This window comes from Neofelis nebulosa, chromosome 7 (assembly GCF_028018385.1).
Source record: "Neofelis nebulosa isolate mNeoNeb1 chromosome 7, mNeoNeb1.pri, whole genome shotgun sequence".
Classification (NCBI taxonomy): Eukaryota; Metazoa; Chordata; class Mammalia; order Carnivora; family Felidae; genus Neofelis; species Neofelis nebulosa.
This window is the reverse complement of record NC_080788.1, coordinates 54827894-54843205: the sequence shown is the minus strand read 5'-3', so window position 1 is coordinate 54843205 and position 15312 is coordinate 54827894. Positions and strand designations below refer to the sequence as shown.

The window sequence follows — 15312 nt, the reverse complement described above, 5'->3', positions numbered from 1 at the left end:
GACAGGACCCAAGCAGAAAGTAATGCTTCATCATAGCATTTCCACTTGAATTTCTACCATGTGCAAGACTTTGAGCCATGTTCTCCTAGTTGACCTCATCTCTTATGCCTGCTAATTAGCCTTAACACAATTTATAACCCTTGAAACATAAGCATAATAATTTTGTTCTTCTTTCTAGTTCTAATTGGCACCAGTCATCATAGACTGGGCTAGGCAATATCTAAAATGCACTGCCCTCCCCACTGATCTCTGCCTTCTTTGTAAACCCCTCACTTTGAGTGTGGTCTGAATCTAGTGACTTCTAAATCATGGAATATGCCAAAAAATATGTTACTTCTAAGATTATGTTACAAAAGGCTATGATTCCTGTCTTGCTCTTAGTCCCTCAGTTGTACTCTCTTTGCCCTCTTACTTGCTCACTTTCATGAAGCCAGCTGCCTTGTGAACTACCCATTAGGTAGTTCTGTAAGCTAAGGAACTAAAGGAGGCCTCTGGCCACCAGCCAGTGGGGAACCAAGGCCCTCAGTCCAATGACTCACAAGGAACTGAATACCACCAACAACCATTTAAGTGAGGTTACATGGATATGGAAATGGAAATTTCTCCAGTCAAGTCTTCAGATGAGACCGTAACTCCAGCCTTGTGAGAGACCAAGAGCAGAGAACGCAACTAAGCCATGACCACAGAAACTGTAAAATCATAAGTGTTGTTTTAAGCCACTAAGTTTTAGAGTAATTTGTTATGCAGCAATTGAGAAGTAACACACAGGCTTTAACTCAATTAGGCCACTAAGTTGACATTGCAACACATTAGTTCCATCACCAGCCCTACCTGCCTTCCTTCACCCTCATGAGTTAAGCCCCTTCCATTCTGTGTACATTGCTTTATAGCATTGTTCAGTTTCCATATTCTCTTGGCCTGCTCTTAGTCCACTCTGTCATTACTCAATATCATTTCTTCTGGTAGCACCTGTATAGCTCATAACATTTTTATTTTTCCTTATCACCAACTAGCCTCAGCACATTCTCCAATCGTAGATGCTCATTAAATAATTGCAGATGATTTATTTTTTTAAATAATTGCAGATGATTTAAATGTCAACATTCATTTTAAGTAATTCACTTGAAAGATTTATTGAGTACCTATTACATGCTAGGTATCAAGGATAAAGCAATGAATAAATAATAGACACAAGCCCTGCTCTCATGGAGCTTACCATCTAGAGAGGAAGTTTGATATTGACACCGGTCAATTACATAGCAAACCTATTAGGTATTAAGTTCCCTAAAGGAAAGGTAAATGTGCTGCAAGAATATTAGAAATAAAGGGATTTTACTGAGCGAGGGAAATGAGGAGACACTCTGAAAAAGTGGTAACTGAGGCAAATTCTCAAGGGTTAGTGGGAGTTAACTTAGCAAAAGTGAGGAGGGAGTGGGGGATGGAGGGAGAAGGTGAAGCATTCCAGACAAAGGGAACAGTGTGTGCAAACTAGCATCTTTGAAGTGCTCAAAGAGAGCCAGTAAATCTCGAGATTAAAGACTGAGGTGGGGTGTGATATGAGATGAATAGAGAGGTAGGTGAGGGCCAGACCTTACCCTATCCTATTCTAGGCCAATTTTGAATAGTGGGCATTTCAGGAATATCCAGAAATTTCCTGGAACAACTGCACTCTTTTGGTAGCATTACAGCCAAACAGGTGTCAAATATTCTTGGGCCCTATTTTAGGGAGTTGTGTTTTGAGACTTGCTTTGATGACACCCTTAAGTCAGGACTGGGACACCTGGGTGGCTCAGTCAGTTAAGCATCCACCTCCAGTTTGTGGGACTGAGCCTCATGTTGGGATCTGTGCTGACAGCATGGAGCCTGCTTGGCATTCTCTCTCTCTGTCCCTATGCTCTCTATCCCCCCACCTCTCTCTCAAAGTAAATTAAAAAAAACATTAAAAAAATAAGGACCATGAAGGAATGAAAAGATATGGCCCTTTGACCACAAAGAGTGTGTATTCTAGTTGGAGACTTATCATTGAGAACACAACAGTCTCTAAATCACAACAATATAGTGCACGTAAAATAATAAACCTCTAACTCACAATTAAACCCTAAGGGGGGAAGGGGAGATGAGTGAGGCATGAACCCCACTTAGTCTTAGGTCTTGGCTACACCCAAAACCACTGTCAAGACTCTTTTTGGCTAAGTGAGTATCAGGCTCTTAAAGATGTTGTACAGTCTGGATCACGAGAGGAAGAAATCTCAAAAAAATAAAAATGGAGACAGGGTCCCATGAAACTCATGAAAGAAGGCAGAAGCAGAAGGAACCAAGAATACTTATAAGGAATTCTGTCCTGAATAGCTTAAAGCCACCATTCTCTCAGGGATCCTACTGCTCTTCTCATTTTATACAGAAATGATAGCGATGGCAAGCACATGTGACTCACATAGATACATATCATGCTGAGTAGATACTAGTTGAACAATTTGGGGAAGGGCCATTATAGAGGAGACCCTTCACCCACTATGGAGTCAGAGTTTTCCACAGAAAGAACCACATGGTTTATGAATGGAATGTCCTGGAGCCTTGCTGAGATATCCTGTCTCCTTCTCCTCTTCCTCTAACTTCAAGATGCATCCAGCCTGTGTGGATAATCCCACAAGACCTCCTGTAAGGGTAGACTACTGCAGCAGCCCTCTGCCATGGGCAGAAGAGGTGGTGTGTGAACCCATCCATGAAAGCTTTGCTCATGCACTCTGGCCATATGTGTACAAGGACTCACCTCCTGAACTGACTCCTGAATACTTGAAATTTAATTGGATCTTGAAATAGTCTTCAGTGATCCTGACTGCATGGTTGTAAACTCAGATGCAACCATCCATGAAACAAAAACATGAACATTAAGTTCCAAATGTGCCATAATTTTTCAAAAAAAAAATCCTCCCATGGAATTTTTAGACATATGCAGATCTTCACTGATTAAAAATGGCCACCATTTGTTAATTACAGTGTTCCTGGCACACTATATGTTTTATCTCAGTCCACACACAAAATCTTTAAAGATGGTGCCATTATCTTCATTTTACAGATGGAGAAACCAAGAGTCAGAAAGATTAAGATAACTTCTCCAAGATCACAAGTAGCAGACCCAGGTGGGTCTGTTTCTGGGAACCAATAGCTCAACACCAACATCATTTCCTCCTTGAAGCCTTGTGTGATCTCTTCAATCACTATGCCCACATTGGACTTTGAACCCATTTATATTATAAGCTGAAAATACTATATAGTGATTATTTAAGATTTTATGTAATTCTCTTTGAGGGCACTCCCTAGCACTGTGTCTGGCATATAGTGGGCCCTTCATTACTTCTAGAATAAATAAGTGTGCAGTAAGGCCATCTCTCTAGGAATAAGGTATGGACTAATTTTAGAGAAAAGAGTAACAATTATGCTAAGGAGCAACCAGAAACTGCTTACTGTCCTCCTCTTCTGACCCCAGAAGAGAAATTATTTTTTGAAGTGGATACTCAACGTCTTCCATACCTGCCAGAGGGAAGCAAGAACCTCTCTACCCCACCCTACCCCTCCTGCAGGCCTCCATCACAAAGCATCCTGGTCTGAGCACAGAGCCTGGGACCCTAGGCATGCATTCTCTGGCTTCTGTAGTAACATCTTTTTCCATGAGGCAAGACCTAGGAATGACTTAGCAAAACTCAGTGGGAGCCCAGGGAAAGTGAGGGCTGCTGTGGTTTCTCCTCTTCCTGTGGAAAGGTCAGCTGATCCTGGGCTCTCCCATGGGGACTGGGCTGCTAGCCTGATGTCCCTGATCTATTCACTTGGTCCCACAACTCCTTCTTCTCTTTCCTCAGGGCCAGGATGACACCTCAGTGGACTCACATCTGAATCATCCCAGGAAGTCTAGAGGGAGGAAATGAGAGGTGAGAATACATGTTCCTTCCCTGGCTGAGTGCATAGTCCTAGTAATCATAATAACTGGCAGTCACTTCAGGATCTTCAGGATAAAAAAAAAAAAGACAACTTTTTAGCAGATTATGCATCCATTAAAAACACCTACAATCATATTTGAAACAAAAAATCTAGCATCTTGAGAGAGAGGAAAATTGGCGGTGTTTTTCTAACAGTAGCCAAAAGTGATCTAAGAATTTTAACCCTTCAGAACTCTAGTGCTGATTCAAAAATGTGGAGCTACCACTTCTGGCTGACCTGGCTGGAGAACAGTTTCACGGCCATAAAAAATTTAGTATGAGTGCTGAAGAATTTACCACTATTGGTAAATGCTATATGGAGGAAAGCAACCCACATATAGAATTTATTGTGATTGATTTCAGTATGTGTGTTTGGAGAACCCCCAAAGCAGGGTTCCATAGCAAATCGACATTCTGTACCAGCCACTATTCCAGGAGCTTTATAAGTATTAACTCATTTAATCCTCACAACAGCCCCATGAGGTAGACCCTACTAGTCTTATCATTTTACATATAAGAAAACTGAAGCAGAGAGAGAAGAACCAACTTGCCTGGCAGCTGGAATGTGGTAGAGAGGGGTTCAAACCCTGGCAGTCTGGCGTCAGAGCGTATTATATAAGCTAATCCTTGAAAAATCCCTCTGCAGTGGCTATCATTCTTCTCATTTTACAGATGAGGAAGCTGAGGTTCTGAGGATGTTAAATGATGGAGTTAGATATAGAAGCAACGAACTGACATAGGAAGTGACTTCATTCTGCTTCCAGAGGCTGAGCTCCTGTGGCATTATGCTTAACTGAAGCTCAAATGGAGTCTGTAACAGGAAATATTATCACCAGAAAGGCAGGGATTGTTCTCTAGATGATTCTAGGACTGCTAATTTTGTCCTTGCAGGATGTCCTATTCACAGAATGGCAGATGCCACCACCCAGAGACAAGCCAAAGGCCCCTTCTCAAAACTCTGACAAGTAGGGGAAGCAAGCCAGCCTGGCTCCCAGCTATACCCAACATGTCTCTTTGAATCTCACTTCAGGACCTAGGAAAGAGCTCGAGGACCAGGCCACAGGCTGTCTGTCCTACCTGGTAAGTTCAGACTAAGAAGTTAGGATGCCAAATGAAATCCCCCACATGTACTACCTTCCTTCTAATTTCCAGCCCCCTCTGCTGTTTATGAAGAGTAAAAATTGACAGCTGCCTTCTAAGGAGCATTAGGTGGCCTAACCAGTACACAGTGATTTTCAGGACTGATGTTTGCAATTATTCTACACTTTTGACCAATGCCTGGTCCATGGAAGAAGGGTTCATGACTAAGATAAGAAGGTGCCACTTATGTTTGGCCTCTGGGGGAACTATATTTGCCTTGACTCCTCTCCAAGCATGTGGTTTGCATTACCTTGGCCAGAGACAGCAACTGGGCCCCAGTCTGCACTGTGTGCACAGGAAACTTCACAAAGGTTTTCGTATGGAAAGCATTTGAGGCTGTGTCAGTCTTGGCTGTTGGGACAGGTGGGGTGCAGCCGGCAGCTCTGCTCTCAGCTGCCAGACTGCAGGGAGAGACTCTTGCCTCTTTCTGCAAGGTGTTTCCAATAAGAGGGGCACATTTCCTTCATTAGAAATAAAACAAATACAGATTGATGATGTTATGGCGTTTCTCAGGAAAAGAGGAAAACAGTTTTCAGATGTCCTTATTGAGCTTCTCTCATGTGCTTGTGGGTGGGGCTGGTATGGGGAGGAGAGAAGTATATTTATGGCGAAAGCAAGAGGAGCACCCCACAATTCAACCACTGATCCTGCCTTCCCAAATTAGAGGGGTGGGGGTGGTACCTGCTTGGCTACATCATAGACCATAAGGGCTTGAAGACACAGAGTCCAGCCTCCCTGTTTGGCAGATGAGGAGGGAGGCCAAAGACCTCCACCAGCAGTCGGGGTAGAGCCACAGAAAGAACCTGCAACTCCTAATCCCAGTCCAGTGTGCTTTCTGGAATATTCCATTACATAGGACCATCTCAACAATTAAACATATATCTATTCATGTATAGCTTTAAGGAAATGGTTCTCAACTTGGATTTATGTAATAAATGCTTTGGAAGTTTGCAAAAACACCATTATACCCAGGCCTACACAAGGTCCAAGAAAAATTCAAGTGTGATCATGACTGAGCTATCTATGTCTAAAGGACTAATTGGAGTAATCACTACTGTTTATTTCACCTAAGCAAAGCTTACTCACCTTTCCAGGACTATCTCAAATTATTCCTCTTCCATAAATCCTTTTTAACAAGACAACAAATATAGTTGGCATACCTCTTCTCTGAACTCCTACACTATCCACCGGCTATAAGCAAACAATTTAGCACTAAATTATATACAATTTCTATTGTTAAGTTATATTAATCATGAAATGAAGGCTTTCGCTTATTCAGTTCATACTATGTGCCAGCCACTCTGCTTCATGATTTCCATGCTTTGCCACCAATATTCCTAGGAACTCTACCATACTCCATCTGTACCCATTATACAGATTAAGAATCTGAGACTCATAGGTGTCAAGTATGTTGCCTGAAATGAGATAGCTAGGAAGGGCAAGTAAATCCAGGTATGTATGCTCCAAAGTTCTTTCCAATGCCTCATTTTGCATCAAATATAAACACTATCTATTATAACATATACTCCTGATATGATTTTACAAGCTATAAGCTTCTTTGATGTTCATTCTCTTATTTAATCCTGACTATAGCACCACTGTCCTTGACAAAAAAGGGCATAGAATTTGAAAAACTTAGGTAAAAGGCTCAAGATTCCATGGCATAGCCATGAACCCAGGTATTCTGACTCCAAGTGCAGGGCTATTTTCGCTGCTCTCCTGTGCCATGTGCCAAGCTCCATTTCTTTTGATCTAAAGTCCCTTAAGGATCTATACTGTGTTTTACATTGCTCCTATATTCCCCACAGATACCAGATAGGCAGTCTAATGCTTTATTACTTGATTTTCCAAGAAGTAGAAAGAATGTCTTCATGAGGCATTCTGTCCCTAAGGACCTGAAAAACAAAACACATTTCTTTGGGGGTTGGAAAGAATTGATGAGGAGGCATAACTGATTCTTTTAGTGCCTTAAGTCACTGTTTTTTGTTTTTTAAAGCCTTCCAGTCACTTCCACATATTTTTGAAGGTATGATTTTCAACTATCTACACAACTAACAGAATCAAAGGGTAATGTGAACTAAGTGATCTACCTGTGATCATGGAGTGGACCATGGAAGAGAGAAAGAACTTACATCCACCTCTCCCAAAAGTCTCTGATTTGAATCCCTACCTAGGAGTTGGCAGTGTTTTTAAAATTAGTCCTGTCCCATATCATTATCCAAAGGACTCAAAGTGGCTTGGAATATGAATAGATAAAATAAATAATGGTAAAATGTAAACAAGTAAAGATAACCAAGGCTGGGTAAAATGAAAATATAAAATGTAAATTCAAGGGGAAAATATTAATCACAGAGGAAACGTTGCCTTAGAGCCCAAAATACTGCAGTGCCTTTAAAATAGATATTCCATGTGTGGGGTTCAGTTGATGATGTATTTTTAAGATTTTAGTAACTCCTGTGGGGTTTCACTTCATGCCAGATATTGACCAAGAATGATTAAAGCAGTGAAACTATAGAGTTTATCTCCAGGATGTGGTCAATACGCAGTATTCATACATCCGTGGTTAAATAGGAGATGTGTTTTCCAAGTCTAATGTTGCCAAAAAGACCACGTCAATGCTTTGTGCAGAACAGTATTTTTATTTCAAAAATAAGTCTGAATCATTACCATTCATTTAGCAAATATTATGACAATAAATTATCTGCCAGGAACTGTGTAGTGCACTGGAAATTCAAAGGCAAATATGACATGGAACCTTTCCTATAGGACTTCTCTGTCTAGAGAAACAGACTTAAAATATATAATCAGTACAACCAAAATAAGTGTGATTATACAGATGGGTACAGTGGGTGTAAAAGCAGAGACGGGGTCAACCACTTCACTGAGGTTGGCTGGTGTATCTTATCTTCTAACCAATACTCATCCAGTTACAAGGACATCAGGGTTCTGGTGCCATCCTTAATCAAGTGAACCTGGGGGGATCATAGAATAAATGATTTACCTTTGTGTCCTGCTAATTATCTCCATATTTCTGATTTGATTGTGTGGAGAAATAAGGCAGGGAAAATGCAGTGTCCAGCTTAAAAACAGTGGCCAAGAGGAACAGAATGGAGAAATGTGAAGAAATGCTATAGCAAATCTTTTATAACAAACAGGTTAGTGAGAATAATTTTTTGGCATGGCATAGGCATTTTGTCCTTGGCAATCCTCCATATAGTAAAAGCATCTTCAGGATAAAAAAAAAGACAACTTTTTAGCAGATTATGCATCCATTAAAAACACCTACAATCATATTTAAAACAAAAAATCTAGCATCTTGAGAGAGAGGAAAATTGGCGGTGTTTTTCTAACAGTAGCCAAAAGTGATCTAAGAATTTTAACCCTTCAGAACTCTAGTGCTGACTGAAAAATTTGGAGCTACCACTTCTGGCTGACCTGGCTGGAGAACAGTTTCATGGCCATAAAAAATTTAGTATGAGTGCTGAAGAATTTACCATGCTATATGGAGGAAAGCAACCCACATATAGAATTTATTGTGATTGATTCCAGTATGTGTGTCTGGAGAACCCCCAATGCAGGGTTCCATAGCAAATCGACATATGCCTGATGTTATCTCAAGGCAAGTTTCTACTGTATAAACAAAAGCAGATAAAGAAAATTTAAAGAAAATAACTTCCTCTTTTCTTCTTTATATTTACTCACAGATTGGAAGTTGAGCAAAAAAACTTAAAAAGAAAACGCTAAGAAATGCCAAAGCTGGATATGTCAAGGGATTAGATAAAGTAGAGAACCTTCATGAGAAGTGTGCACACTTGTGATACAAAGCTAAGCCACCAGGAACTACAAGGACTGAACCCAAAGTCTAAATGTATGTGAAAGATGGCATTGGATTAAGAACACACAGGCCATGAGTGAACGAAACTCCCAGAGTTGACTCCCAGCTCCTCCAGTGATTCCATGACTCTGGGTGAGTTACCCGAACTCTCTGGGGTTCAGTTAGTCTTCTCACTTGAAAACGGGTTGTTGTGAGAAGTGGATATAATTCATGTGAGGCTTAGCCCAACCCCCAGCACTTAATAAAGGCTAAAAACATGTTAGCTGCTATATTATAATCATTCTCTGGTGTAATCCTCTCAACCGTTCAAGGAATGTCCAATGATCCTCATTTTCCTGGTGGGGACATGGGCATGGAGATGGTAAGTGTCTTTGCTAAACAGTCCCACAGTTGACTTTCTAAGTCATAGCCATGCCCTGACTTCTTCCTTCTCTCCCTTTCCCAGGAAGATAGACTGCACACAGTATAGATGGTCCTTCATGTCTTTCTTAAACCCATCATGTCCCATGGCTTTCTCTCCAGCAACTCCCCCTTCCTAGTTCCCCAGGATCCCCACAGCTCTTTTTACCATGGGAATATTGTCTGTTTTGTTGCTGGCTTTTTTTCCCCAGCTATCACATGCCATGGACACAGAACTACCCCACGCTAAGCAGTGGTATTGGGAAAACCCTGACCATTTGGACATCAGCTTGCCAATCTCTGGAAACTTCTCCAAATATCACCTTTCCCTCAGTTTCTATTTTTTCCATATTTTGTCAGCCTCAAGGTACTTCCTCCCAGATATGGACAAGGTGCCCTGTGAAGATGAAAATATTTTAGAGGTCAGGGATGATTCCAACTTCCACTGTCAGACTGCAGGCCACTTCAGTCAGTGGAAGCTGTGATGTGATAGGGAAGAAAGGAGTACAGAGGGAAGAACTTCTGTTTTCTAACATTTGAGGTTCTGTGATGAGAGACTTATTAAGTCTTTTCTCCAAGGGCAGAAGCAAGCACAGGAGTCTTGATTACCGATTCAATTTCATTGCTGGTAATTGATCTGTTCAACTTTTCTGTTTCTTACTAATGCAGGTTTGGGAGGTTATGTTTCTAAGAATTTATCCATTTCTTCTTAGTTGTCCAATTCGTTGGCATATAGTTTTTCATAACATTCCTTTAAAATCCTTTCTATTGCTGTGGTGTCAGTTATTTCTCCTTTATGATTTCCAGCTTTGTTTATTTAAGTTCTCTCTCTCTCTCTCTCTCTCTCTCTCTCTCTCTCTCTCTCTCTCTCCCACCCCCCCTCCTCTGTCCTCTCTCCTCTCTCTCCTCTCCTCTCTTTTTGAGGAGTCTGGCCAGAGGTTTATCAATTCTGTTGATCTTTTTAAAGAACTAGCAGCTCTTGGTTTCATTGATCCGTTCTATCAGGGGTTCTATGTTTGTTTATAGTTTCTGTTTCATTTTTGCCCTAATGTTTATTTTTTCTTTCCTTTTACTGGTTTTGGGTTTTGTTTGTTCTTTTACTAGTTCCCTTGGGTATAAGGTTAGGTTGGTTGAAATTTTTATTGCATCTTGAGGTAGGCCTGTATTGCTCTAAACTTCCCTGTTAGAACCATTTTTGCTGCATCCCAAAGATTTTGGACCACCATGTATTTTTTTTTTAATTTCCTCTTTGATTTCTTGATTGACTCATTCATTGTTTAGTAGCATGTTATTTAGCCTCCATGTATTTGTGTTTTTTTCCAGACATTTTATTGTGGTTGATTTCTAGTTTCATAGAGTTTTGCCCAGAAAAAGATGTATGGTGTGATTTAGATATTTTTTAATTTGCTGAGACTTGTTTTGTGGCCTAGTATGTGATCTTTTGTTCCATGTGCACTTGAGAAGATTATATATTCTATTTTAGGATGGAATGTTCTGAATATATCTGTTAAAACCTATGTGATCCAATGTGTCATTTAAAGTCACTGTTTTCTTTTTGATTTTGTGTGGGATGATCTATCTCTTGATGTAAGTGGGGTGTTAAAATCCCCTGCTATTATTATATTATTGATTACTTCCTTTATGTTTGTTATTAACTGCTTTATGTATTTGGGTACTCTCATGCTGGATGCATAATTATTTACAATTATTATATATTCTTCTTGGATTGTTCCTCTCATGATTATGTAATGTCCTTTATATCTTCTTAAAGTCTTTGTTTTAAAGTCTATTTTGGGGGCGCCTGGGTGACTCAGATGGTTGAGCATCTGAATCTTAATTTTGGCTCAAGTCATGATCCAAGGGTCATGGGATCAAGCCCCATGTCAGGCTCCCCACTGAGCATGGGACCTGTTTAAGGTTTTCTCTCTCTCCCTCTGCCCCTTGCCACTACTCATGGTCTCTTTCAGAAGAAGGAAGGAAGGAAGGAAGGAAGGAAGGAAGGAAGGAAGGAAGGAAGGAAGGAAGGAAAGAAGGAAGGGGAAGGAAGGAAGGAAGAGAAAAGAAAAAAGAAAAAGTCTATTTTGTTTGATAGAAGTACTCCTACTCCAGCTTTCTTTTCACTTCCATTTGCATGATAATTGCTTTTCCATCCCTTCACTTTCAATCTGCAGGCATCTTTAGGTCTGAAGAGTCTCTTGTAGGCAGTGTATGGATGGGTCTTGCTTTTTTAATCCATTTTGTAACCTGTGGCTTTTGATTAGGGCATTTAGTCCCTTTACATTCAAAATAACTGTTGATATTGATAACTATTGATAGGTATGTACTTATTGCCATTTTGCTACTTGTTTTATGGGTTTTTGTAGTTCTTCTCTGTTTCTTTCTTACTATCTTCTCTCACAGTGGGCTAGCTTTCTTTAGTGATATACTTGGAATCCTTTGTCTTTATTTTTTGCATATCTATTACTAGTTTTTGATTTGTGATTACCATTAGGTTTATATAGGATATCTTATGTCTAAAGCTCTCTATATTTAGTTGAGGGTAACATAAGTTTGAACCCATTCTTTACTCCTCTTCCCCCAAGTTTTAGGTATATGGTGTCACACTTTACATCCTTTTATTTTGTGAATCCCTTGACTGATTTTTATAGATACAGTTTTACTGCTTTTGTGATTCCTTTTCTTACTCCTACTTATGGTCTTTCCTTTTAACTGAAGTATCCCCTTTGACATTTTTTGTATAGATGGTTGAGTGGTGGTAAATTCCTTTAACTTTTGTCTAGGATACTCTTTACTCTCCTTCCACTCTCAATAATAGCCTTACTGGATAGAGTATTCTTGGTTGTCGGTTTTTTCTTTCAGGACTTTGGATTTTTCATACTACTCCCTTCTAGTCTACAAAATTTTTGCTGAAAAATTAGCAGATAGCCTTATGGACTTTTCCTTGTATATATAACTCATTTTTCTTTTCACCTTGTGCTTTTATAATTTTCTATCACTACTTCTGCCATTTTAATCACTGTCTCTCTCAGGCTGATTTTGTTGGGCTGTCAGTACCTCCTAGATCTGGATTTACTAGATGTTTCCTTCCCCAAATTAAGTAAGTTTTCAGCTATTATTTCTTTAAATAAATTTTCTGCTCCCTTTTCTCTTTTTCTTCCGAGATCCCTATAATGCAAATGTTATTATGCTTAATGGTGTTGCTGAGTTAACTTAGCCTATTCTTTTATTTATTCTATTTATTTTTTTCTCTCTCTCCTGTTCAACTTGATTGATTTCCATTACTCTCTCCTCCAGGTCACTGATCATTCTTCTGCTTACTCTCATCTACTATTCATTCCCTCTGGTGTATTTTTAACTTCACTTACTGAGTTCTTCATCTCTGATTGGTTCTTTTTACATTTTCTCTTCGTTAAGGGTCTCACTAAGGTCTTCCACTCTTTTCTCAAGTCCAGTGAGTATCTTTATGACCATTACTTTAAATTCTCTATCAGGCACATTACTTAGCTCTGTTTCATTTAGCACTCTTGCTGTGATTTTGTCATGTTCTTTCATTGGGGATATATTCCTCTGTCTCATTTTGTCTGTCTATTTCTATGTGTTTGGAAAGTCAGCTATGCCTCCTGCTCTTGCAAGCAGTGGCATTATGAAGAAGTCCTGTAGTGACCTGCAGTGCAATGCCCCCGTTCACCAGAGACTGGTGCTTCAGGGGTGTCTTATATGTATGCTGTATATGCCCTACTATTGTGACTGAGCTGTGTTTGCCTTCAATCCAGTCATCTGCAATGGTTCTTTGCCTGTTGTAGGCAGGGTTTAGTCCCTGTGTTATTGCGCCAGTCTAGGGCTGCCTTGGGCTTGAGTTGAGACAACCAGCTGTTTGCCAAAGATTCAGTAGCACTGAACTGCAGGGTGCTTTCCCTGCTTTGTCCTATTGAAACTTCTGTTGGTATGCAGGCCTGTAATCAGACCAGATGTCTGCCCCTAGCCTACTGTCGGGGCTGCAGTTGGACTGGTGTGTATGTGTGATTATCTTCCCCTCTCCTTGGGGCAGGAAGCACTTTGGAGTGGTACTGGTCCCTGTAGGGGCTGCCTGTACACTGCCAGACTTATGGAAATGCTTTGGGTGGGCTCCACGCAAAGACTATTTGAGGGGGCAGGTACAAAAGAGAATTCAGGGTGAAGGAGCACTTGCTTGCAAGGTTTATGCAGGACTGATGTGGGAAGGGACTATGTCCACAGTAGAACATGGGGGCAGGACAGAAGCATTAGCAAGGTTTGGGCTGGTCTGCTGTGGGAGACCAGGAACCAAAGCCTAGCTGGTAGGGGCATGTCTGTAGGAGAATGCAGTGACAGGGTGCACCGTTAGCAAGTTAGCGAGTGTCGGTGCTGTGCTGGTTTCCACAGGTGTCCATGTGTCTCAGCTCTGGGTGGGGAGGGAAACAGTACCCGCCAACTCCTTTGTTCCTAGAGAAGTCTCCCAAGGATCCCTGCCCCTCCAGTACACACTCTGAGATTACTAAATCCCAGGTATTTTTCAAACTGCTGTTTCTCCACAGGGCTGTTCACTGTGTTCTCTCTTTAAGGGCAGGGGCTGTTTCTTATTGCCTTCCAGACTCTCCCACAGCTGAGCCCACTGGTTTTAAGTTCCAGGTGTTAAGCCCAGCTCATTGTAAGAACTGGTGAAATTATGCCCTTCTGGTTTTCAAGGCCAGATGTTACAAGAATTCATTTTCCCTGTGCGTGGGGTTTCTAGTGTGAGGGTCTGGTCGTCTTCTTCTCCATGCTTGCTAAATCCCTCCTTATTGAAGATAGTTCCATGGGTCCATTTACCTCCCAACAGCATTTCAGCCCTTCCTACCCTCTTCAACATGGCCTTTTCTCTACATTTAGCTGTGGAGAGTCTGTTTCACCATTCTTTGGGTTATTTACACTCATACTGGTGTTATATTGTTATACCCTGGGAGGAGGGGACCTTAGGATCCTCCTAATCCACCATCTTCCCTGGAAGTCTTATATGATGCTATTTTAGACAAAGTTTTCAGGCCACTTGCTGGAGGATCAGGTAGAAAGTCCACGTCAAGGGTAAATCGTAGTTGATAAGAATGAGTATTGAATAGACTTTGAGAGCTTAGGTCTGATACCTTTGATTTAGGTCTAGTGGATGGATTAAGGAACACCACCATGGTGTCGGGGGATAGGGACAGCACAAAAGCCCTACAAGCAGCTTGTATAGACACACATATCTCATTCAACTTCTTCTCAGAATAAGATGATAATGATAACTGTTACACAAAATAGCAAGTCAAAGAATTATTTAGTGGGTATGGGTTTGCTCTATAGAATTATGATGTAAAAGTGGCACATACTTTTACCTTTCTATATCCAATTGGACTAGCTTGAATCCCCAGTCTCCCCACTCTATCCCTTTGTCTAAGAATCTCAGATCTTACCTTGCCCCAGGAACTAGGGAAGGGCCTAGTCTTTATTTCAAAGGCCCATCTGTCACCACTGTTATTGCCCAGATGTGTAGAGCCAGACATTAGCTCCCTATTGGGCACAGACTAAGCTACAGAGACAGGGGTCATTGCTCTGAAGGCTTGGTATTGGCTGACCACATCCCCAGGCATTTAGGTGTCACACCACTTGCCATCTCTTGGGGCTTTTCAAGGCAGTGGAATTAGGATCGCTGCTTCTCTAAAGAATGCACTATCCCTTCATTTCCCAGGCTTAAGAAATGCAGATCCTTCCAGCATTCAGTCACTGAGACTTCTCTTCCACCCCTCGGGTCCCTCCTTCTTTCCAACAATCCAGTTCTATCTAGCCTCTATAAGCCAAAACTTTTAAAACAAAGTCCTGTTAAATCTCCTCTGGGCAAGTGAAATGCAGCCCTCTGCAGTACAGACCTGCAGTTGCTCTTTCTGGTAAACTACACAGCTTGTAGTTATTTGTGTTTATTTAGCTTTTTGT

At 41.0% G+C, this 15312-nt stretch overlaps 1 long non-coding RNA gene across 1 annotated transcript in view; it reads left to right on the top strand.

Moving 5' to 3' along the window:
• The window catches only part of LOC131516593 (uncharacterized), an 83283-nt gene extending 77899 nt beyond the window's left edge, over nt 1-5384 (top strand). Inside the window, exons 4-6 of the long non-coding RNA XR_009264163.1 lie at nt 3077-3140; nt 3858-3926; nt 4866-5384. This is a non-coding gene — a long non-coding RNA (uncharacterized LOC131516593). The remainder of the gene's footprint in view (nt 1-3076; nt 3141-3857; nt 3927-4865) is intronic.
• The last annotated feature ends 9928 nt before the right edge of the window (nt 5385-15312 follow it).